Source organism: Gymnodraco acuticeps, unplaced genomic scaffold (genome assembly GCF_902827175.1).
Source record: "Gymnodraco acuticeps unplaced genomic scaffold, fGymAcu1.1, whole genome shotgun sequence".
In the NCBI taxonomy this organism is placed as follows: domain Eukaryota; kingdom Metazoa; phylum Chordata; class Actinopteri; order Perciformes; family Bathydraconidae; genus Gymnodraco; species Gymnodraco acuticeps.
The window spans coordinates 263,386-286,104 of NW_022992055.1; the positions used below are offsets into that span (position 1 = coordinate 263,386).

Sequence of the window (22,719 nt, forward strand, 5' to 3'; positions counted from 1 at the left end):
CTGTAGTGTGGACGCAGCGTAACACAATGCAAAGATTTAACTTTATTTAATTTTCTCGATATTTATTTATTCAATGGTAACAAACCTCTTGCATAGCACAAGTGTCTTTTCTGTTAGTCTTGATCTCTGTTGTAATTATTTCAAGGATAAGAACTTTGGGTTCTAGCACTCCCAGACCATTTACATGCACAACAACTTATAACACACTACAGGAAAGGGAAAACCCCCCAAATCAGAATAAGGCCTCATATATAAAGACATTATAATTATAAACTTAACAATAGTTTATATAAACAGTCTATGATTGTGACACATGCCTGTATAAAACAAGTGAGAGATGGCTCTTCTGTAATTTCAGTGCTACACATAGATTTCACCACGATGGATCTGGTAACGTTTGAGAAGGAGAACTGTGAGCGTATCCAAGCCGTTGAGACTTCATTCGGACCGGCAGGGAGGCCTCTATCCCAGCCAGGGAGAGTTCTGGTGGGTCAGGGTCATAAAGCAAGGACGTACTAGGAAGCCAGAGCCTAAAGTTTTCTTTCTGTTCAACGACATGCTGGTGTACGGCAGCATCATCCTGAACGGCCGCTGGCACAAAAAACAGAAAGTCATCCCTCTAGGTAAGCAGAACCCTAGATCTATCCGACAGATTCAAAAGATTCGATTCAAAGGTTTTATTGTCATATGAACAGTGTAGAAATGGCTATGAAATTCTTCTGACCTGAGCTCCTCCAACAATGCAACATGTATAATAAAATACAAAAATACAAAATAAAAAGTAGTGCATTTAGTCTATATCTAGATAACGATGATATGATGGAATGTATACCTCCGTAGAAGCTTTAGTGATGAAGTGTTTGTTTTTGTTTTGCCTTGTTGTAACTTTATATTCACGTGCAAAAGATATCTACAACAGCAAAACAATGGAGGTGCATGGCATTTAAAGTACACTGAAAAAAAGGGGAAAGTGGGGTTGTTCAATTTGCAAATATGCAGTTAATATATGAGACATAATTTATTCATGTTTCTCGTCGAAACATGAATCAATCATGTGGAACTATTTTAATCTTGAGGGCTGTACGTTCTATAAGTCTCAATCATGTTAAGAAATAAGAAAAAAGTTATGTTTATCTCTGTAACTCCGCCCACTGAGCACATACGTCAGCATCTTGCTCTGCAGCCGATTACTCAGCTTCTAATTATTATTTACAAATATTTTATTCACAAATTAACATGGTCGGACTCAAACCCGTACTTTAATAGTTTCGTAATTGAACCTGAACAATATGGCACTTTAATGGACAAGATGTAAAGCAGAAAAAAATTGCAAAATATATTTATTTTTTAAAATGTGAAGCTTTTTATTTTTTAAACAAAGGAGGGGGGAGGGGTTCTACCATCTTTTCTTCCCGCATCGGAGGAGTAAGCTGGTTCTGTCCCGAGAACATCTCTACAAGGTAAAAGTTATTTAAAGTTATTTAATGTCATCAAATGTTCGTCATAGGTCATAGGTTATCACAAGACGCATTGTTTGCAAAAAGCAGAGTTCACATTTGCCGTTACAACGAGCAACGTAAATACAGCTGTCAATTTGTAAACATTGTCATTCACTGGTGATAGCTAGGATAAAGCCATGAAAATCATAAGGTGAGTTTATATTGATTGACTTGTGTTTAGCGTGTTTTTATACTGTGAGTATTTGTAGAGCGTAAGTCCGGCAGTTGCTTGATTTACAATATTTAAAACTATGAACCTTGCCCAACGTTATGCACATTAAACCAGATTAACTATGGACAATCATGCGATTAATCGCGATTAAATATTTTAATCGACTGACAGCCCTAATTTTTTTAAATGTGTATGAATACATTTTGAAAAACATTTGATCAACAAAAAAAAAGGATTTGATCAGGATCTAGACTCAGTGTGTAGTTTATTAATTAATCAATGCTCTCTACATTAGGAAAACACATACCAGTGTACCAGAGGGAGTCACACACAGCTGTGCCTAGATAACCAAACAAATTGACAAGATAACCAAAATCCTTGAATCTACACACAGCAAATAAACTCAAATGACACAAAGGAGATCACACATACAGTATAGTTGATATAAAACTGTCCGCTTCAATCTGAAGAGCAACTAAAACAAAACACGGGAGTGTACCTTGTTCTTGTGAACACTAATGTTATCCACAGCATACACAGAGACTACGAAGTTCTTAAGGAGAAAACTAGTTGCTAAAACAAAACACGTTAGTGTACCTTGTTAGCTAATGTTAGCTAGCTGACATTAACGTTACACATTGCACTCATATTACTCACCGAAACCTTGTAAAGCCGGTCCCGCTGCTGTTACAGAACCGACTAACTCCCCTTTCGTGTATGTACAGCTCTCAACATGCCCAGACTTGTAGTGATGTTCACCTCGTTTATACTTTTCGTCTCAGTCTGAAAGAACAGGTGAAATTTGCTAACGTGACGGCCATCTTTGTGATGGTGACGCGTTTTGTGCGAGACCAGAGACCTGTAGTTCACTGAGCGGTTTCTCACAAACAAATGTGTAACTTCACAGTTTTACGACACATTTACATTTTTTTGACTTGTAAAATGTTCTTTTAAATTGACAAACATCATATGTGTCATTCGTGGCACAATTCAAACGGGATCAAAAGATAACCTTTCTCTCTCCATTGACTTCAATGTATAATGTTCCGCTTCCGGGGTCCCATGGAGGCTCCCGGAAGGGGAGGGACTTCGCCTCTCTATATTGTGTGTGGGTGTGTCCCCCGGAAAGTGGAGGATATTAATGATTGTGTTACATTTTAGCAGCGGTGCACATACCATGAATATGGGGACATGCCGGACAGATCTTCAAGTAAGGGTTACGATCCACCCGCTGTGAAATGAACTTATCTTCCATATTTGCCGTACACTTGTGTTTACGGAAGTTGAGATGTTTCTCGGTTGTGATTGGTTGTTCCTCGTCACATGACGAGCGGTGCGCGCTGCTGCAGTGCACGTCTCCATTGAAACCAATGGAAATGAGCTCGCAACGCTGATGTGTATGGCTCCGTACAAAGTTGTACTCATTGCATTAGTGTAGGCTACTGTAGATTTTTACACTGGAGGCGCCCATCTCGGCCGAAGTCGGTTCATGTTAACCTAAAGGTACATCATTAAATGGTAAATGTCGCCTTTAAGGAGCAGAACATTTTTGTTTTATTTGTGTGTGAATAATGAAATCATTTCAAATATGTTTTTCTGTGATAGGTAATTGGTGTGGAGAAGATTGACCTCAGCCTTGCTTTGAACATTCTTCCAAAGGCTCTGTAGTAAATGGTGAGTATTCAAATGTTTTGTGTGATTTACTTGACTAACTTAAACTTGATCTTTAACTAATTGAAAACTGGTATTAGTCTGACAATTTCTGAATGTTTATTCATAACATTTACATACTGCAAACATTGCAGGGATAAACACATTTTCTGATTTATTAGGCAAAAGTGATTCAGAAAGTGAGAGGCAATAGCCAAACATTCTGCGATAAAGCCTCCTTCACAAAAGTGATAATGTTTTGTTTGTTGAAATGGCTATAAGGGTGTTTCTTATATGTAGTCTTTAAAAAAAACGTAAACTAAATTAAATGTAATGTAGTCTAACCTGAGGCCTGTACTACGAAGCTGGTTCAACCTAACCTGGATATGTTTGAGTTAGCCGGTTGGCCTAATCCAAAACATACGCGCTCTCACTAAACTGTACTACGACGTGGGTTATCAAGTGGATCGCTCAAGCCAGCCGTGTCCTATCTAGTTAGGTGCGCGTTCACATGAAAGGGGTGGTATTTGGAGCATTCGACCAATCACAAACATGGAGAAGCGTACTGACAGCTCAGCGTCATAGTTACTGAATGAAAAGTCAACTATAATATTAGACAAATATGAAGACGTTAAACTTTAAACATCCATGACTTTATCCAGGATCAAAGCCACATAGCTGCACCTGCAAGGTGAATACAGCTGGCAAAAGAAAAAGTGTTTGAATGCATACATTAACAGGTTTATGATATCACTGCCCCGTCTAAGAGACGAGTGGATCTGACTTTAATTACATTTGTCTCGAGTGTTTCGTCAACTTAATGTGTTGCTTAAAATAATCCTTCTGCATACAGTATGTGACACTAGTGCTGTAGCGAGGCGTCGACGACGTCGACGTGTCGACTTCAAAATATCGTCGACGACATATTTCCGCGTCGACGCGTCGCTACCTTTATATATACAGTCTATGGTCGCTACACACACGTGGGTCACCCAAAGCAACAAGCAGTTCGCAATCGCACTTCAAACACAATGGAGACTGAAACGGCTACCACCTCCTCCTCACAGGATTGCGCACGAAGCCCCCCAAACAAAAACATCTCGCCCTAGGTCTTCAAAAGCATGGGAATATTTTAAAGTTTGTCCAAAACGCAAAGATATTTATATATTTATATCTCACTGAGACTGCTGCATAGCCTAGGCCGGAAGCAGCAGCTAGCTGTGGTGGCTACCATTAGCAGCTAGCATTTGCTCTCCGATTTTTACATAAAAATGGAATTATGGATTATAAATTCAATATTTTTTATACATAGACGTTAAAAACCTATGGATTAACCGATTCAGCCGTGTTTTTTCTCATTTTAATGCCATTGAACACGTCTTTTGATCAGATTGACAGCTACGGTGGTGAGACGATCTCCCTAGAAGCTCTGTAAAGGTACGTGTTGTGATGACTGTATTTGCTTCCCCTGTCGCGAGTCCGGATCACTCAGTGATAATACTATATACCTACATAATCTGTGGAGTCTCAGCTTTAATCGGATATATTGTATGTGCAGCTACGATAAGTAATAAGGGTACTTTTATCTTGAGTTCTGTGCCAATGTCCGTTAGCATTTTTCGCTCAGGGGTCATTTAGATGCTTCTTATGAGACTTGTGTTTTGTTTTGGTAAACATGGTTTGTATCGTCAGTTAGCTGAGATTATTTCCGTTAATCTGGTATAACACATTAATAGGTTCTTAATATTAAGACACAGTATTGTGAAACATATTTTTTTACATTATGTTTTTTTTACATTACGTTTTTTATGAATTGAACAACAGAAAAATAATCGTTATGTCGACTAATCGATCAAATAATCGCCCGATTAATCGTTTTCAAAATAATCGTTTTCAAAATAATCGTTTCCCCCCAGCACTATGTGACACTGTGAGTGTTGCACGGCCAGATACGACTCAGCTGACTCAGATAAGGAGATATATGATACATTATGATGTGATATGCCGCGAATGAGTTGCAGGCGAACTTGAGCTCCAGGAGAAAACCCTAAATATGAATGTTCATGGCCTCAGTTTTCTTCATATTTACTGCCAGTACTTTTGTACTATGTGCAGCTGTTGTTGTATTTTTTCAGTTTGAGACAGTAGAGAACACCATCATCAGCATAAAGCAGAAACTTCACCTCATTATAGAGAGACCAGCAGCAGCACATTGCGCCAACCCAACAAGATTTAATTCATATATACATTAAATAACGTTTACATTTAAACCCTGAGCTTTGAATATACTTTAACAGCTCTTATGAAATCCTCACATTTTTGAAAAACAACAAAAACAAAACAATGTAATTGAACCCAAAAGTAGAAACACCAAAAACAATCTGTACAAAGATATTCTATTGTTGTTGCATTTATTAAATTCAAAGTTGTTTAAATCACAAATAGAACAGATACCGGTACTTTAGTAACCTAAATGTCATAAAGTAGTAAACTGTATATGTTTACACAGTGAGGCATACAAATAATACATTTAATTAACATTTTATTTTAAAATCAAGTCTAAACACAACTAAAAAACACTAAATATGAAAATGTGAAGGAAGGGAGGGGGTGATGTAGGAAGAAAGAGGTGAGGGAAATGGAGGAGAGAGTTTGGGGTGAAGTGAGGGGAGAGTATGGAGGAAGTAGGTAAATAAAGGATGGAGTAAGGTGAGAGAGGGTGAGGTAGCAGGAAGTAGGTACAGTAAATGGGGGAGGGACTTAATAGTGAGTTTTTTTACATCTATTATACAGATTGTGGGAAAACCTGAGCTCCAGGAGAAAACCCTGAGTATGAAAAGGGGAAGGCAGTAAGGGGTGAGGTAGGAGGAAGGAGGTGAGGGGAAATTGAGAAGAGAAAGAAGAGAGGAAAAGGCAGCTACTGACGTCCAGCCTCCTCCTTCTCCTCTTTCTCCCCCTTTGCTTTCTTTCTCATCTCCTTCTCTTGCATCTTGCGTAGCATTTTCTGCAAAATGGCGTCCCTTTCCTCAGTCGCCCTCCTGCGAGCGAAGAATCCTCTGCTCTTATTCTTCATGTGAAGACACAGGTCCTCCAGAAGTGTCTTTTCGTCGTCCATCTTCTTCTCTTTAGCCTCACAGCTCTCCTTCGCCTGTTTCAATCGTATCTCCTTCAAAATAACCCTGGTTTCCCAGCGCTGGTCTTTCTGGGTCAGGTCTTCTGAGAACTTTTCCTCCTTCTCTCTCATCTGGTCTTCAAGCTGCTTGACATCCGTCTCCCAGCTTTTTTTTAACTTGGCCAAATGATTCTTTTGCTTCTGCACCTGTTTGCATTTAGCCTCCACCTGTTTTAGCTGAGTCGCCCAGCTCTGGTGTTTTTCGGCCAAATCTTCAGAGAACTTTTTCTCTTGCTCATCCAGGTCGTTCTGCAGCTGCTGGACTTTCATGTCCTTCTGTTTGAAATCGATCTCCCAGCTCTTGTTTTCCTGGATCAGGATATATATGGATTCCTTGGCCTTTTCAAATTTTGCCTTAACCACTGTCTCCCCGATCAGCATTTTCAGAACCAGGTTGTCCTTCTTCTTCTCTTCCTCTTGAAATGTGGTTTTCATGAAATTAACCTTGGTTTCGCAGCTCAGGTGTTCTTCTGCCAGGTCTTTGGAGAAGTTGTCCTCCTTCTCTCTCATCTGGTCTTTCAGCTGTTTGACATCCGTCTCCCAGCTTTTGTTGTTCTTTGCCAGATGCTCGTTCTCCTCCTCCACCTGTTTTAGTTTGTCCTCCACCTGTTTGAGCTCAGTCTCACAGCTCAGGTTCTTCTTGGCCAGGTCGTCCTTTTCCTGAGACACCTCTTTTAGTTTGGTCTCCATCGAGATCTTTTCTCCCTGCTTTTCCAACTGGTCCACCAACTTTTGGACTTCCTTCTCCATGGCTTTGATTTTACAGGTCTGGTAAGTGTTGTGCTTCATCACCTGTTTCAATTTCAACTCCATCTTTTGTTTTTCCGTCTCCAAGGTGTGGTTTCTAGCGACCTGGTAGTTTTTCTCTTCCACTACATACTTCATGCCTTGTTTCTCACTCTCCCAGCTCTGTTGTTTCTCAGCCAGGTCCTTGGTGGACTTTTCCTGGCTCTGAATGAGTTCTTCCTCTCTTCTTTTCAGCAGGTTTATGGTCACCAGGTTCTCCTGCAGCTGCTGCTTGTGTTGCGCCTCTTTAGTTTCCATTTCCTCCTCCAGAGCGCCGTATCTTTCCTCCCAGATTGTCACACAATCAAGGAGTTCATCTCCTCTCATCACCAGCAGTTTTACGGTCTCTGCGTCAAACTGCAGGAGACTCTCATCGTTCTGGCTGTCGGATGTCTCCATGTTGCTCTGGTCTGACTTTGTTCCCTCCATGGCACTGTCTGTGGACTTGTGTTGTGCGTAGGGATAAAAATCTATGTGTCTACGTGATACGTGTTTTGTCTAGAAAACTGTAAAGTTTGTTTGCTCTGACTGAATATGTGTACCACTCACCGCTCTGACCTGAACAACTGAATGAGTTGACTGGAACCCAAAGCTCTTGCTATGCAAAGCTCTAAACCACCTGTGATGTCACGTGATGATGTCACCGATTCTACTTTCAACTGTGAAGATGTCATTCCGTTAGGGTCACATGTGATTCCGTTAGGGTCACATGTGATTCCGTTAAGGTCACATGTGATTCCGTTAGGGTCACATGTGATTCCGTTAAGGTCACATGGGATTTTGTCGTAAAATGCGATTAATTTGTCCCACTTTATGACTTTATAAGCATAATAAATGTTGTGCTTTAAGGTCTTTATAGTTACACAATGCCAATATTTAATTTTATGAATTTTCTTTAAGTTGTTTGGAGTCAAAGGTAACAAGCCTCTTTGTAAGCACAAATTTGTATTCATACAAAAATATAATTATGTATGATAAGTGCATTATTTGTGTGTTTGTTTCTACTTAGACACACTTACAAAATACTGACATTATATACAGATTAGGTGATTTAAAAAGAAAATCTTAATTTAAAAAATAACAAAAAAATTAAATGCATGATGCTTTTGGGCAAAACCTAATAACTGAATGCCTCCCTTATTGCTGACAGGATTTCATGATTTCATGACTTTATAAGCCCAATAAATGTTTGTGTTTCGAACACTTTACAGTTACGGAGCGTCCACACTACAGCTTCAAAAAAAGCTTGGAGCTGGGCGTGTCTGAAGCTTGGGGATTTTATTCGAGCAACGCGACCAACAACCAATCACATGAATCTCCCGCCCCCGACATACAAAGCAAAAAACCCCGGGGATTTTATGCGAGCAATATATATATATATATAAACTCCCCAAACAGGTGAAAACCTACCAGTTTCACCCACTGTCTCTGCCACCTCCCTCCATGCCTGGTTCCTCCGGGTTGCATCCCGGTAGGTGAAGAGGTTCTGGTCATACAAAACCGGGTGATTTGCTACGGCGATAAATAGTTTCTCCTCCATCTTTTTTTTAAATATAGAAATGAACGGCGGGATATTTCTCCCAGCTTCGACGCGGTTTGATTGGCTAGGGCTTGAGCTGTCAGATTTTCAGAAACGGGATTTGATTGGCTGGCGCTGGCTACTCCGGCGTCTCCGGCGTCAGAAGTTGAACATTGTTCAACTTCTGACGCCGGAGACGGACCGCTATGCTACCCACAATTCAGTTCGGCAAAAAGCGAGGCAACGTGACGTCACCCCCATTCAAAGTGAATGGGCAGACGCGTTGGAGACTGTTTTTGAAGCTGTCAACGCTGTAGTGTGGACGCAGCGTAACACAATGCAAAGATTTAACTTTATTTAATTTTCTCGATATTTATTTTATTCAATGGTAACAAACCTCTTGCATAGCACAAGTGTCTTTTCTGTTAGTCTTTGATCTCTGTTGTAATTATTTCAAGGATAAGAACTTTGGGTTCTAGCACTCCCAGACCATTTACATGCACAACAACTTATAACACACTACAGGAAAGGGAAAACCCCCCAAATCAGAATAAGGCCTCATATATAAAGACATTATAATTATAACTTAACAATAGTTTATATAAACAGTCTATGATTGTGACACATGCCTGTATAAAACAAGTGAGAGATGGCTCTTCTGTAATTTCAGTGCTACACATAGATTTCACCACGATGGATCTGGTAACGTTTGAGAAGGAGAACTGTGAGCGTATCCAAGCCGTTGAGACTTCATTCGGACCGGCAGGGAGGCCTCTATCCCAGCCAGGGAGAGTTCTGGTGGGTCAGGGTCATAAAGCAAGGACGTACTAGGAAGCCAGAGCCTAAAGTTTTCTTTCTGTTCAACGACATGCTGGTGTACGGCAGCATCATCCTGAACGGCCGCTGGCACAAAAAACAGAAAGTCATCCCTCTAGGTAAGCAGAACCCTAGATCTATCCGACAGATTCAAAAGATTCGATTCAAAGGTTTTATTGTCATATGAACAGTGTAGAAATGGCTATGAAATTCTTCTGACCTGAGCTCCTCCAACAATGCAACATGTATAATAAAATACAAAAATACAAAATAAAAAGTAGTGCATTTAGTCTATATCTAGATAACGATGATATGATGGAATGTATACCTCCGTAGAAGCTTTAGTGATGAAGTGTTTGTTTTTGTTTTGCCTTGTTGTAACTTTATATTCACGTGCAAAAGATATCTACAACAGCAAAACAATGGAGGTGCATGGCATTTAAAGTACACTGAAAAAAAGGGGAAAGTGGGGTTGTTCAATTTGCAAATATGCAGTTAATATATGAGACATAATTTATTCATGTTTCTCGTCGAAACATGAATCAATCATGTAGAACTATTTTAATCTTGAGGGCTGTACGTTCTATAAGTCTCAATCATGTTAAGAAATAAGAAAAAAGTTATGTTTATCTCTGTAACTCCGCCCACTGAGCACATACGTCAGCAGCTTGCTCTGCAGCCGATTACTCAGCTTCTAATTATTATTTACAAATATTTTATTCACAAATTAACATGGTCGGACTCAAACCCGTACTTTAATAGTTTCGTAATTGAACCTGAACAATATGGCACTTTAATGGACAAGATGTAAAGCAGAAAAAAATTGCAAAATATATTTATTTTTTAAAATGTGAAGCTTTTTATTTTTTAAACAAAGGAGGGGGGAGGGGTTCTACCATCTTTTCTTCCCGCATCGGAGGAGTAAGCTGGTTCTGTCCCGAGAACATCTCTACAAGGTAAAAGTTATTTAAAGTTATTTAATGTCATCAAATGTTCGTCATAGGTCATAGGTTATCACAAGACGCATTGTTTGCAAAAAGCAGAGTTCACATTTGCCGTTACAACGAGCAACGTAAATACAGCTGTCAATTTGTAAACATTGTCATTCACTGGTGTTAGCTAGGATAAAGCCATGAAAATCATAAGGTGAGTTTATATTGATTGACTTGTGTTTAGCGTGTTTTTATACTGTGAGTATTTGTAGAGCGTAAGTCCGGCAGTTGCTTGATTTACAATATTTAAAACTATGAACCTTGCCCAACGTTATGCACATTAAACCAGATTAACTATGGACAATCATGCGATTAATCGCGATTAAATATTTTAATCGACTGACAGCCCTAATTTTTTTAAATGTGTATGAATACATTTTGAAAAACATTTGATCAACAAAAAAAAAGGATTTGATCAGGATCTAGACTCAGTGTGTAGTTTATTAATTAATCAATGCTCTCTACATTAGGAACACACATACCAGTGTACCAGAGGGAGTCACACACAGCTGTGCCTAGATAACCAAACAAATTGACAAGATAACCAAAATCCTTGAATCTACACACAGCAAATAAACTCAAATGACACAAAGGAGATCACACATACAGTATAGTTGATATAAAACTGTCCGCTTCAATCTGAAGAGCAACTAAAACAAAACACGGGAGTGTACCTTGTTCTTGTGAACACTAATGTTATCCACAGCATACACAGAGACTACGAAGTTCTTAAGGAGAAAACTAGTTGCTAAAACAAAACACGTTAGTGTACCTTGTTAGCTAATGTTAGCTAGCTGACATTAACGTTACACATTGCACTCATATTACTCACCGAAACCTTGTAAAGCCGGTCCCGCTGCTGTTACAGAACCGACTAACTCCCCTTTCGTGTATGTACAGCTCTCAACATGCCCAGACTTGTAGTGATGTTCACCTCGTTTTATACTTTTCGTCTCAGTCTGAAAGAAACAGGTGAAATTTGCTAACGTGACGGCCATCTTTGTGATGGTGACGCGTTTTGTGCGAGACCAGAGACCTGTAGTTCACTGAGCGGTTTCTCACAAACAAATGTGTAACTTCACAGTTTTACGACACATTTACATTTTTTTGACTTGTAAAATGTTCTTTTAAATTGACAAACATCATATGTGTCATTCGTGGCACAATTCAAACGGGATCAAAAGATAACCTTTCTCTCTCCATTGACTTCAATGTATAATGTTCCGCCTCCGGGGTCCCATGGAGGCTCCCGGAAGGGGAGGGACTTCGCCTCTCTATATTGTGTGTGGGTGTGTCCCCCGGAAAGTGGAGGATATTAATGATTGTGTTACATTTTAGCAGCGGTGCACATACCATGAATATGGGGACATGCCGGACAGATCTTCAAGTAAGGGTTACGATCCACCCGCTGTGAAATGAACTTATCTTCCATATTTGCCGTACACTTGTGTTTACGGAAGTTGAGATGTTTCTCGGTTGTGATTGGTTGTTCCTCGTCACATGACGAGCGGTGCGCGCTGCTGCAGTGCACGTCTCCATTGAAACCAATGGAAATGAGCTCGCAACGCTGATGTGTATGGCTCCGTACAAAGTTGTACTCATTGCATTAGTGTAGGCTACTGTAGATTTTTACACTGGAGGCACCCATCTCGGCCGAAGTCGGTTCATGTTAACCTAAAGGTACATCATTAAATGGTAAATGTCGCCTTTAAGGAGCAGAACATTTTTGTTTTATTTGTGTGTGAATAATGAAATCATTTCAAATATGTTTTTCTGTGATAGGTAATTGGTGTGGAGAAGATTGACCTCAGCCTTGCTTTGAACATTCTTCCAAAGGCTCTGTAGTAAATGGTGAGTATTCAAATGTTTTGTGTGATTTACTTGACTAACTTAAACTTGATCTTTAACTAATTGAAAACTGGTATTAGTCTGACAATTTCTGAATGTTTATTCATAACATTTACATACTGCAAACATTGCAGGGATAAACACATTTTCTGATTTATTAGGCAAAAGTGATTCAGAAAGTGAGAGGCAATAGCCAAACATTCTGCGATAAAGCCTCCTTCACAAAAGTGATAATGTTTTGTTTGTTGAAATGGCTATAAGGGTGTTTCTTATATGTAGTCTTTAAAAAAAACGTAAACTAAATGAAATGTAATGTAGTCTAACCTGAGGCCTGTACTACGAAGCTGGTTCAACCTAACCTGGATATGTTTGAGTTAGCCGGTTGGCCTAATCCAAAACATACGCGCTCTCACTAAACTGTACTACGACGTGGGTTATCAAGTGGATCGCTCAAGCCAGCCGTGTCCTATCTAGTTAGGTGCGCGTTCACATGAAAGGGGTGGTATTTGGAGCATTCGACCAATCACAAACATGGAGAAGCGTACTGACAGCTCAGCGTCATAGTTACTGAATGAAAAGTCAACTATAATATTAGACAAATATGAAGACGTTAAACTTTAAACATCCATGACTTTATCCAGGATCAAAGCCACATAGCTGCACCTGCAAGGTGAATACAGCTGGCAAAAGAAAAAGTGTTTGAATGCATACATTAACAGGTTTATGATATCACTGCCCCGTCTAAGAGACGAGTGGATCTGACTTTAATTACATTTGTCTCGAGTGTTTCGTCAACTTAATGTGTTGCTTAAAATAATCCTTCTGCATACAGTATGTGACACTAGTGCTGTAGCGACGCGTCGACGACGTCGACTTCAAAATATCGTCGACGACATATTTCCGCGTCGACGCGTCGCTACCTTTATATATACAGTCTATGGTCGCTACACACACGTGGGTCACCCAAAGCAACAAGCAGTTCGCAATCGCACTTCAAACACAATGGAGACTGAAACGGCTACCACCTCCTCCTCACAGGATTGCGCACGAAGCCCCCAAACAAAAACATCTCGCCCTAGGTCTTCAAAAGCATGGGAATATTTTAAAGTTTGTCCAAAACGCAAAGATATTTATATATTTATATCTCACTGAGACTGCTGCATAGCCTAGGCCGGAAGCAGCAGCTAGCTGTGGTGGCTACCATTAGCAGCTAGCATTTGCTCTCCGATTTTTACATAAAAATGGAATTATGGATTATAAATTCAATATTTTTTATACATAGACGTTAAAAACCTATGGATTAACCGATTCAGCCGTGTTTTTTCTCATTTTAATGCCATTGAACACGTCTTTTGATCAGATTGACAGCTACGGTGGTGAGACGATCTCCCTAGAAGCTCTGTAAAGGTACGTGTTGTGATGACTGTATTTGCTTCCCCTGTCGCGAGTCCGGATCACTCAGTGATAATACTATATACCTACATAATCTGTGGAGTCTCAGCTTTAATCGGATATATTGTATGTGCAGCTACGATAAGTAATAAGGGTACTTTTATCTTGAGTTCTGTGCCAATGTCCGTTAGCATTTTTCGCTCAGGGGTCATTTAGATGCTTCTTATGAGACTTGTGTTTTGTTTTGGTAAACATGGTTTGTATCGTCAGTTAGCTGAGATTATTTCCGTTAATCTGGTATAACACATTAATAGGTTCTTAATATTAAGACACAGTATCGTGAAACATATTTTTTTACATTATGTTTTTTTTACATTACGTTTTTTATGAATTGAACAACAGAAAAATAATCGTTATGTCGACTAATCGATCAAATAATCGCCCGATTAATCGTTTTCAAAATAATCGTTTTCAAAATAATCGTTTCCCCCCAGCACTATGTGACACTGTGAGTGTTGCACGGCCAGATACGACTCAGCTGACTCAGATAAGGAGATATATGATACATTATGATGTGATATGCCGCGAATGAGTTGCAGGCGAACTTGAGCTCCAGGAGAAAACCCTAAATATGAATGTTCATGGCCTCAGTTTTCTTCATATTTACTGCCAGTACTTTTGTACTATGTGCAGCTGTTGTTGTATTTTTTCAGTTTGAGACAGTAGAGAACACCATCATCAGCATAAAGCAGAAACTTCACCTCATTATAGAGAGACCAGCAGCAGCACATTGCGCCAACCCAACAAGATTTAATTCATATATACATTAAATAACGTTTACATTTAAACCCTGAGCTTTGAATATACTTTAACAGCTCTTATGAAATCCTCACATTTTTGAAAAACAACAAAAACAAAACAATGTAATTGAACCCAAAAGTAGAAACACCAAAAACAATCTGTACAAAGATATTCTATTGTTGTTGCATTTATTAAATTCAAAGTTGTTTAAATCACAAATAGAACAGATACCGGTACTTTAGTAACCTAAATGTCATAAAGTAATGAATATATACTGTATATGTTTACACAGTGAGGCATACAAATAATACATTTAATTAACATTTTATTTTAAAATCAAGTCTAAACACAACTAAAAAACACTAAATATGAAAATGTGAAGGAAGGGAGGGGGTGATGTAGGAAGAAAGAGGTGAGGGAAATGGAGGAGAGAGTTTGGGGTGAAGTGAGGGGAGAGTATGGAGGAAGTAGGTAAATAAAGGATGGAGTAAGGTGAGAGAGGGTGAGGTAGCAGGAAGTAGGTACAGTAAATGGGGGAGGGACTTAATAGTGAGTTTTTTTACATCTATTATACAGATTGTGGGAAAACCTGAGCTCCAGGAGAAAACCCTGAGTATGAAAAGGGGAAGGCAGTAAGGGGTGAGGTAGGAGGAAGGAGGTGAGGGGAAATTGAGAAGAGAAAGAAGAGAGGAAAAGGCAGCTACTGACGTCCAGCCTCCTCCTTCTCCTCTTTCTCCCCCTTTGCTTTCTTTCTCATCTCCTTCTCTTGCATCTTGCGTAGCATTTTCTGCAAAATGGCGTCCCTTTCCTCAGTCGCCCTCCTGCGAGCGAAGAATCCTCTGCTCTTATTCTTCATGTGAAGACACAGGTCCTCCAGAAGTGTCTTTTCGTCGTCCATCTTCTTCTCTTTAGCCTCACAGCTCTCCTTCGCCTGTTTCAATCGTATCTCCTTCAAAATAACCCTGGTTTCCCAGCGCTGGTCTTTCTGGGTCAGGTCTTCTGAGAACTTTTCCTCCTTCTCTCTCATCTGGTCTTCAAGCTGCTTGACATCCGTCTCCCAGCTTTTTTTTAACTTGGCCAAATGATTCTTTTGCTTCTGCACCTGTTTGCATTTAGCCTCCACCTGTTTTAGCTGAGTCGCCCAGCTCTGGTGTTTTTCGGCCAAATCTTCAGAGAACTTTTTCTCTTGCTCATCCAGGTCGTTCTGCAGCTGCTGGACTTTCATGTCCTTCTGTTTGAAATCGATCTCCCAGCTCTTGTTTTCCTGGATCAGGATATATATGGATTCCTTGGCCTTTTCAAATTTTGCCTTAACCACTGTCTCCCCGATCAGCATTTTCAGAACCAGGTTGTCCTTCTTCTTCTCTTCCTCTTGAAATGTGGTTTTCATGAAATTAACCTTGGTTTCGCAGCTCAGGTGTTCTTCTGCCAGGTCTTTGGAGAAGTTGTCCTCCTTCTCTCTCATCTGGTCTTTCAGCTGTTTGACATCCGTCTCCCAGCTTTTGTTGTTCTTTGCCAGATGCTCGTTCTCCTCCTCCACCTGTTTTAGTTTGTCCTCCACCTGTTTGAGCTCAGTCTCACAGCTCAGGTTCTTCTTGGCCAGGTCGTCCTTTTCCTGAGACACCTCTTTTAGTTTGGTCTCCATCGAGATCTTTTCTCCCTGCTTTTCCAACTGGTCCACCAACTTTTGGACTTCCTTCTCCATGGCTTTGATTTTACAGGTCTGGTAAGTGTTGTGCTTCATCACCTGTTTCAATTTCAACTCCATCTTTTGTTTTTCCGTCTCCAAGGTGTGGTTTCTAGCGACCTGGTAGTTTTTCTCTTCCACTACATACTTCATGCCTTGTTTCTCACTCTCCCAGCTCTGTTGTTTCTCAGCCAGGTCCTTGGTGGACTTTTCCTGGCTCTGAATGAGTTCTTCCTCTCTTCTTTTCAGCAGGTTTATGGTCACCAGGTTCTCCTGCAGCTGCTGCTTGTGTTGCGCCTCTTTAGTTTCCATTTCCTCCTCCAGAGCGCCGTATCTTTCCTCCCAGATTGTCACACAATCAAGGAGTTCATCTCCTCTCATCACCAGCAGTTTTACGGTCTCTGCGTCAAACTGCAGGAGACTCTCATCGTTCTGGCTGTCGGATGTCTCCATGTTGCTCTGGTCTGACTTTGTTCCCTCCATGGCACTGTCTGTGGACTTGTGTTGTGCGTAGGGATAAAAATCTATGTGTCTACGTGATACGTGTTTTGTCTAGAAAACTGTAAAGTTTGTTTGCTCTGACTGAATATGTGTACCACTCACCGCTCTGAACTGAACAACTGAATGAGTTGACTGGAACCCAAAGCTCTTGCTATGCAAAGCTCTAAACCACCTGTGATGTCACGTGATGATGTCACCGATTCTACTTTCAACTGTGAAGATGTCATTCCGTTAGGGTCACATGTGATTCCGTTAGGGTCACATGTGATTCCGTTAAGGTCACATGTGATTCCGTTAGGGTCACATGTGATTCCGTTAAGGTCACATGGGATTTTGTCGTAAAATGCGATTAATTTGTCCCACTTTATGACTTTATAAGCATAATAAATGTTGTGCTTTAAGGTCTTTATAGTTACACAATGCCAATATTTAATTTTATGAATTTTCTTTAAGTTGTTTGGAGTCAAAGGTAACAAGCCTCTTTGTAAGCACAAATTTGTATTCATACAAAAATATAATTATGTATTATAAGTGCATTATTTGTGTGTTTGTTTCTACTTAGACACACTTACAAAATACTGACATTATATACAGATTAGGTGATTTAAAAAGAAAATCTTAATTTAAAAAATAACAAAAAAATTAAATGCATGATGCTTTTGGGCAAAACCTAATAACTGAATGCCTCCCTTATTGCTGACAGGATTTCATGATTTCATGACTTTATAAGCCCAATAAATGTTTGTGTTTCGAACACTTTACAGTTACGGAGCGTCCACACTACAGCTTCAAAAAAAGCTTGGAGCTGGGCGTGTCTGAAGCTTGGGGATTTTATTCGAGCAACGCGACCAACAACCAATCACATGAATCTCCCGCCCCCGACATACAAAGCAAAAAACCCCGGGGATTTTATGCGAGCAATATATATATATATATAAACTCCCCAAACAGGTGAAAACCTACCAGTTTCACCCACTGTCTCTGCCACCTCCCTCCATGCCTGGTTCCTCCGGGTTGCATCCCGGTAGGTGAAGAGGTTCTGGTCATACAAAACCGGGTGATTTGCTACGGCGATAAATAGTTTCTCCTCCATCTTTTTTTTAAATATAGAAATGAACGGCGGGATATTTCTCCCAGCTTCGACGCGGTTTGATTGGCTAGGGCTTGAGCTGTCAGATTTTCAGAAACGGGATTTGATTGGCTGGCGCTGGCTACTCCGGCGTCTCCGGCGTCAGAAGTTGAACATTGTTCAACTTCTGACGCCGGAGACGGACCGCTATGCTACCCACAATTCAGTTCGGCAAAAAGCGAGGCAACGTGACGTCACCCCATTCAAAGTGAATGGGCAGACGCGTTGGAGACTGTTTTTGAAGCTGTCAACGCTGTAGTGTGGACGCAGCGTAACACAATGCAAAGATTTAACTTTATTTAATTTTCTCGATATTTATTTTATTCAATGGTAACAAACCTCTTGCATAGCACAAGTGTCTTTTCTGTTAGTCTTTGATCTCTGTTGTAATTATTTCAAGGATAAGAACTTTGGGTTCTAGCACTCCCAGACCATTTACATGCACAACAACTTATAACACACTACAGGAAAGGGAAAACCCCCCAAATCAGAATAAGGCCTCATATATAAAGACATTATAATTATAACTTAACAATAGTTTATATAAACAGTCTATGATTGTGACACATGCCTGTATAAAACAAGTGAGAGATGGCTCTTCTGTAATTTCAGTGCTACACATAGATTTCACCACGATGGATCTGGTAACGTTTGAGAAGGAGAACTGTGAGCGTATCCAAGCCGTTGAGACTTCATTCGGACCGGCAGGGAGGCCTCTATCCCAGCCAGGGAGAGTTCTGGTGGGTCAGGGTCATAAAGCAAGGACGTACTAGGAAGCCAGAGCCTAAAGTTTTCTTTCTGTTCAACGACATGCTGGTGTACGGCAGCATTATCCTGAACGGCCGCTGGCACAAAAAACAGAAAGTCATCCCTCTAGGTAAGCAGAACCCTAGATCTATCCGACAGATTCAAAAGATTCGATTCAAAGGTTTTATTGTCATATGAACAGTGTAGAAATGGCTATGAAATTCTTCTGACCTGAGCTCCTCCAACAATGCAACATGTATAATAAAATACAAAAATACAAAATAAAAAGTAGTGCATTTAGTCTATATCTAGATAACGATGATATGATGGAATGTATACCTCCGTAGAAGCTTTAGTGATGAAGTGTTTGTTTTTGTTTTGCCTTGTTGTAACTTTATATTCACGTGCAAAAGATATCTACAACAGCAAAACAATGGAGGTGCATGGCATTTAAAGTACACTGAAAAAAAGGGGAAAGTGGGGTTGTTCAATTTGCAAATATGCAGTTAATATATGAGACATAATTTATTCATGTTTCTCGTCGAAACATGAATCAATCATGTGGAACTATTTTAATCTTGAGGGCTGTACGTTCTATAAGTCTCAATCATGTTAAGAAATAAGAAAAAAGTTATGTTTATCTCTGTAACTCCGCCCACTGAGCACATACGTCAGCATCTTGCTCTGCAGCCGATTACTCAGCTTCTAATTATTATTTACAAATATTTTATTCACAAATTAACATGGTCGGACTCAAACCCGTACTTTAATAGTTTCGTAATTGAACCTGAACAATATGGCACTTTAATGGACAAGATGTAAAGCAGAAAAAAATTGCAAAATATATTTATTTTTTAAAATGTGAAGCTTTTTATTTTTTAAACAAAGGAGGGGGGAGGGGTTCTACCATCTTTTCTTCCCGCATCGGAGGAGTAAGCTGGTTCTGTCCCGAGAACATCTCTACAAGGTAAAAGTTATTTAAAGTTATTTAATGTCATCAAATGTTCGTCATAGGTCATAGGTTATCACAAGACGCATTGTTTGCAAAAAGCAGAGTTCACATTTGCCGTTACAACGAGCAACGTAAATACAGCTGTCAATTTGTAAACATTGTCATTCACTGGTGTTAGCTAGGATAAAGCCATGAAAATCATAAGGTGAGTTTATATTGATTGACTTGTGTTTAGCGTGTTTTTATACTGTGAGTATTTGTAGAGCGTAAGTCCGGCAGTTGCTTGATTTACAATATTTAAAACTATGAACCTTGCCCAACGTTATGCACATTAAACCAGATTAACTATGGACAATCATGCGATTAATCGCGATTAAATATTTTAATCGACTGACAGCCCTAATTTTTTTAAATGTGTATGAATACATTTTGAAAAACATTTGATCAACAAAAAAAAAGGATTTGATCAGGATCTAGACTCAGTGTGTAGTTTATTAATTAATCAATGCTCTCTACATTAGGAACACACATACCAGTGTACCAGAGGGAGTCACACACAGCTGTGCCTAGATAACCAAACAAATTGACAAGATAACCAAAATCCTTGAATCTACACACAGCAAATAAACTCAAATGACACAAAGGAGATCACACATACAGTATAGTTGATATAAAACTGTCCGCTTCAATCTGAAGAGCAACTAAAACAAAACACGGGAGTGTACCTTGTTCTTGTGAACACTAATGTTATCCACAGCATACACAGAGACTACGAAGTTCTTAAGGAGAAAACTAGTTGCTAAAACAAAACACGTTAGTGTACCTTGTTAGCTAATGTTAGCTAGCTGACATTAACGTTACACATTGCACTCATATTACTCACCGAAACCTTGTAAAGCCGGTCCCGCATGCTGGCTCTTACAGAACCGACTAACTCCCCTTTCATATAGGTACAGCTCTCAACGTGCCCAGACTTGTAGTGATTTTCACCTCGTAAAATACTTTTATTCTCATTCTGAAAGAATGTGATGAAATGTGCTAACGTGACGGCCATCTTTATGTTGGTGACGCGTATTGTGCGAGACGAGAGACCTGTAGTTCACTGAGCGGTTTCACACAAACAAATGTGTAACTTCACAGTTTTACGACACATTTACATTTTTTTGACTTGCAAAATGTTCTTTTAAATTGACAAACATCATATGTGTCATTCGTGGCACAATTCAAACGGGATCAAAAGATAACCTTTCTCTCTCCATTGACTTCAATGTATAATTTTCCGCTTCCGGGGTCCCATGGAGGCTTTCGGAAGGGGAGGGACTTCGCCTCTCTATAGTAACTCAACGAGAGAGTAATGTCAAATGACAGTACAATTGACCAATCATATCTTCCTTCTAAATGGGCGGGATTTATTTTCGCGGACTTTATGACAAGTTCCGCCCGCTGTGAAGTCTATGCAAGTGGTGCAGTGACGCGTCCTAAAACCCGGAAGTAAGCTTCGCTCGGATTCCCTCGACAGAAAGCAACGGGATATCTCCATAGGATTTTGGAAAATAGCTCCAAATAAGGTCTGTGGAAAACGAACCTGTTAGATAAATGCACCTTTTGGGGGGGGGGGGGGGGGGGGGTCAGAGGGCCTAGGTATAAAAGTCACGGCTCGCCACTGGTCTGTAACCTCTGACAAAGATGGCAGCAGGATTAGAGGTTCAATCTGCAAACCATTCACCACCCAGTAGAAGGTCTAAAAGGGGTTCGCAGTCCCTGTTTAGAAACTCTCCTAACTAAGAAATATAGATCTTTCAGTTAGCTGAATTTACAAGGTTTTCGTGTTTGACAGTTTTTAAATGTTGAAGCATCAGTAGTCTGAAACCTAAATAATCTATTTAGCTGTTTTGTTGTGGATTAAAAGTGTTTGCATCAACATCAACAAAGTGAAAGGAGAGATTTGAGTAGGTTCTATGGACACATGTTTTTTTGTTGTCAAATTATGCTGGCTATATGCGCTGTCCTACATTAAGCAGAATAATTCAAACGTTTGAGTCTAAAGGAGTGAGTATATGTGATACTCATTTTCAAGCAGTATTCCTTTAAAGATCCCATGTCATACTTTTCCGGTTATTGCCCGTCCCCTTGTGTGTTATGAAGGTTTTTATGCATGTGAACGGTCTGCAAAGTCAAAAACCCTCAAAGTACACCCTGTAGTGAGTAAAACTCTAACACAGAAAATACCTGTCTTCTCTTTTTCTTCCTGGGTACAGTGACGTGCCCATACCCAAATGGACCAATCCGCGGAGCCATTACGACCTCACACACACACACACACTCAATCTTTTCTCAGCTGCAGCTCTGCCGATTTCTCCTCCCTGAGGCGGCGGGATGCGGCGAGGCTGTGAGTCGGTGTGTGTGTTTTGGGCTGGGTTTCGCTGTGTCTCGCTGTCTCGCAGACGGCTACTGGGCTCATAGGGGGGGGGGGGGCAGGAGCTCCAACAAGCCGTGTAGGACAGAGAGTGAATACACATACTATACAGAGATGCTGTATAAGAAAACAATGTGATTTTTGAAAATTGCACAATATAAATCTATTTTAGTAGACCTCAACAATGGAATTATGATCAGTAGAAATGGCCATGACATGGGACCTTTAAGGAGTTTATACAACGGCTTGGAGTTGAAATGTTTATTCTGAGAAGTGGACAGGTGAAAAAGATAAATTGAACCATATCATTAATTAATACTAATTAAAATATATGAACTAACAACAATCAATCACTTTTAATTGACACGTTTGTGGTTAAGCATCTGCTTGAATCAATCAATTTTTCAATGTGCTCATGTGTTAACAAAAGCCTTTGCCTGTTTCTATGAGGGGCCGTACAGGCCATAATTCATACTGGTCCTCTCACGCACATACATTCTCCTTTTACATACATATATTTTCACTCTTACATACATACATTCTCCTTTTACATACATATATTTTCACTTTTACATACATATATTTTCACTCTTACATACATACATTCTCCTTTTACATACATATATTTCCACTCTTACAT

General features: G+C 39.9%; 1 long non-coding RNA gene across 2 annotated transcripts; it reads left to right on the top strand.

The window, feature by feature from the left end:
- The first annotated feature begins 317 nt into the window (after positions 1-317).
- LOC117537004 lies at positions 318-18,784 on the top strand. Of its 2 annotated transcripts, XR_004567655.1 has the most exons (6): positions 318-623; positions 1,382-1,460; positions 3,277-3,345; positions 9,469-10,570; positions 12,389-12,457; positions 18,577-18,784. It is a non-coding gene; the product is annotated as an uncharacterized LOC117537004 (long non-coding RNA). The 2 variants fall into 2 exon arrangements; XR_004567654.1 differs by lacking the exons at positions 318-623; positions 1,382-1,460 and adding an exon at positions 2,684-2,881.
- Positions 18,785-22,719: the final 3,935 nt, after the last annotated feature.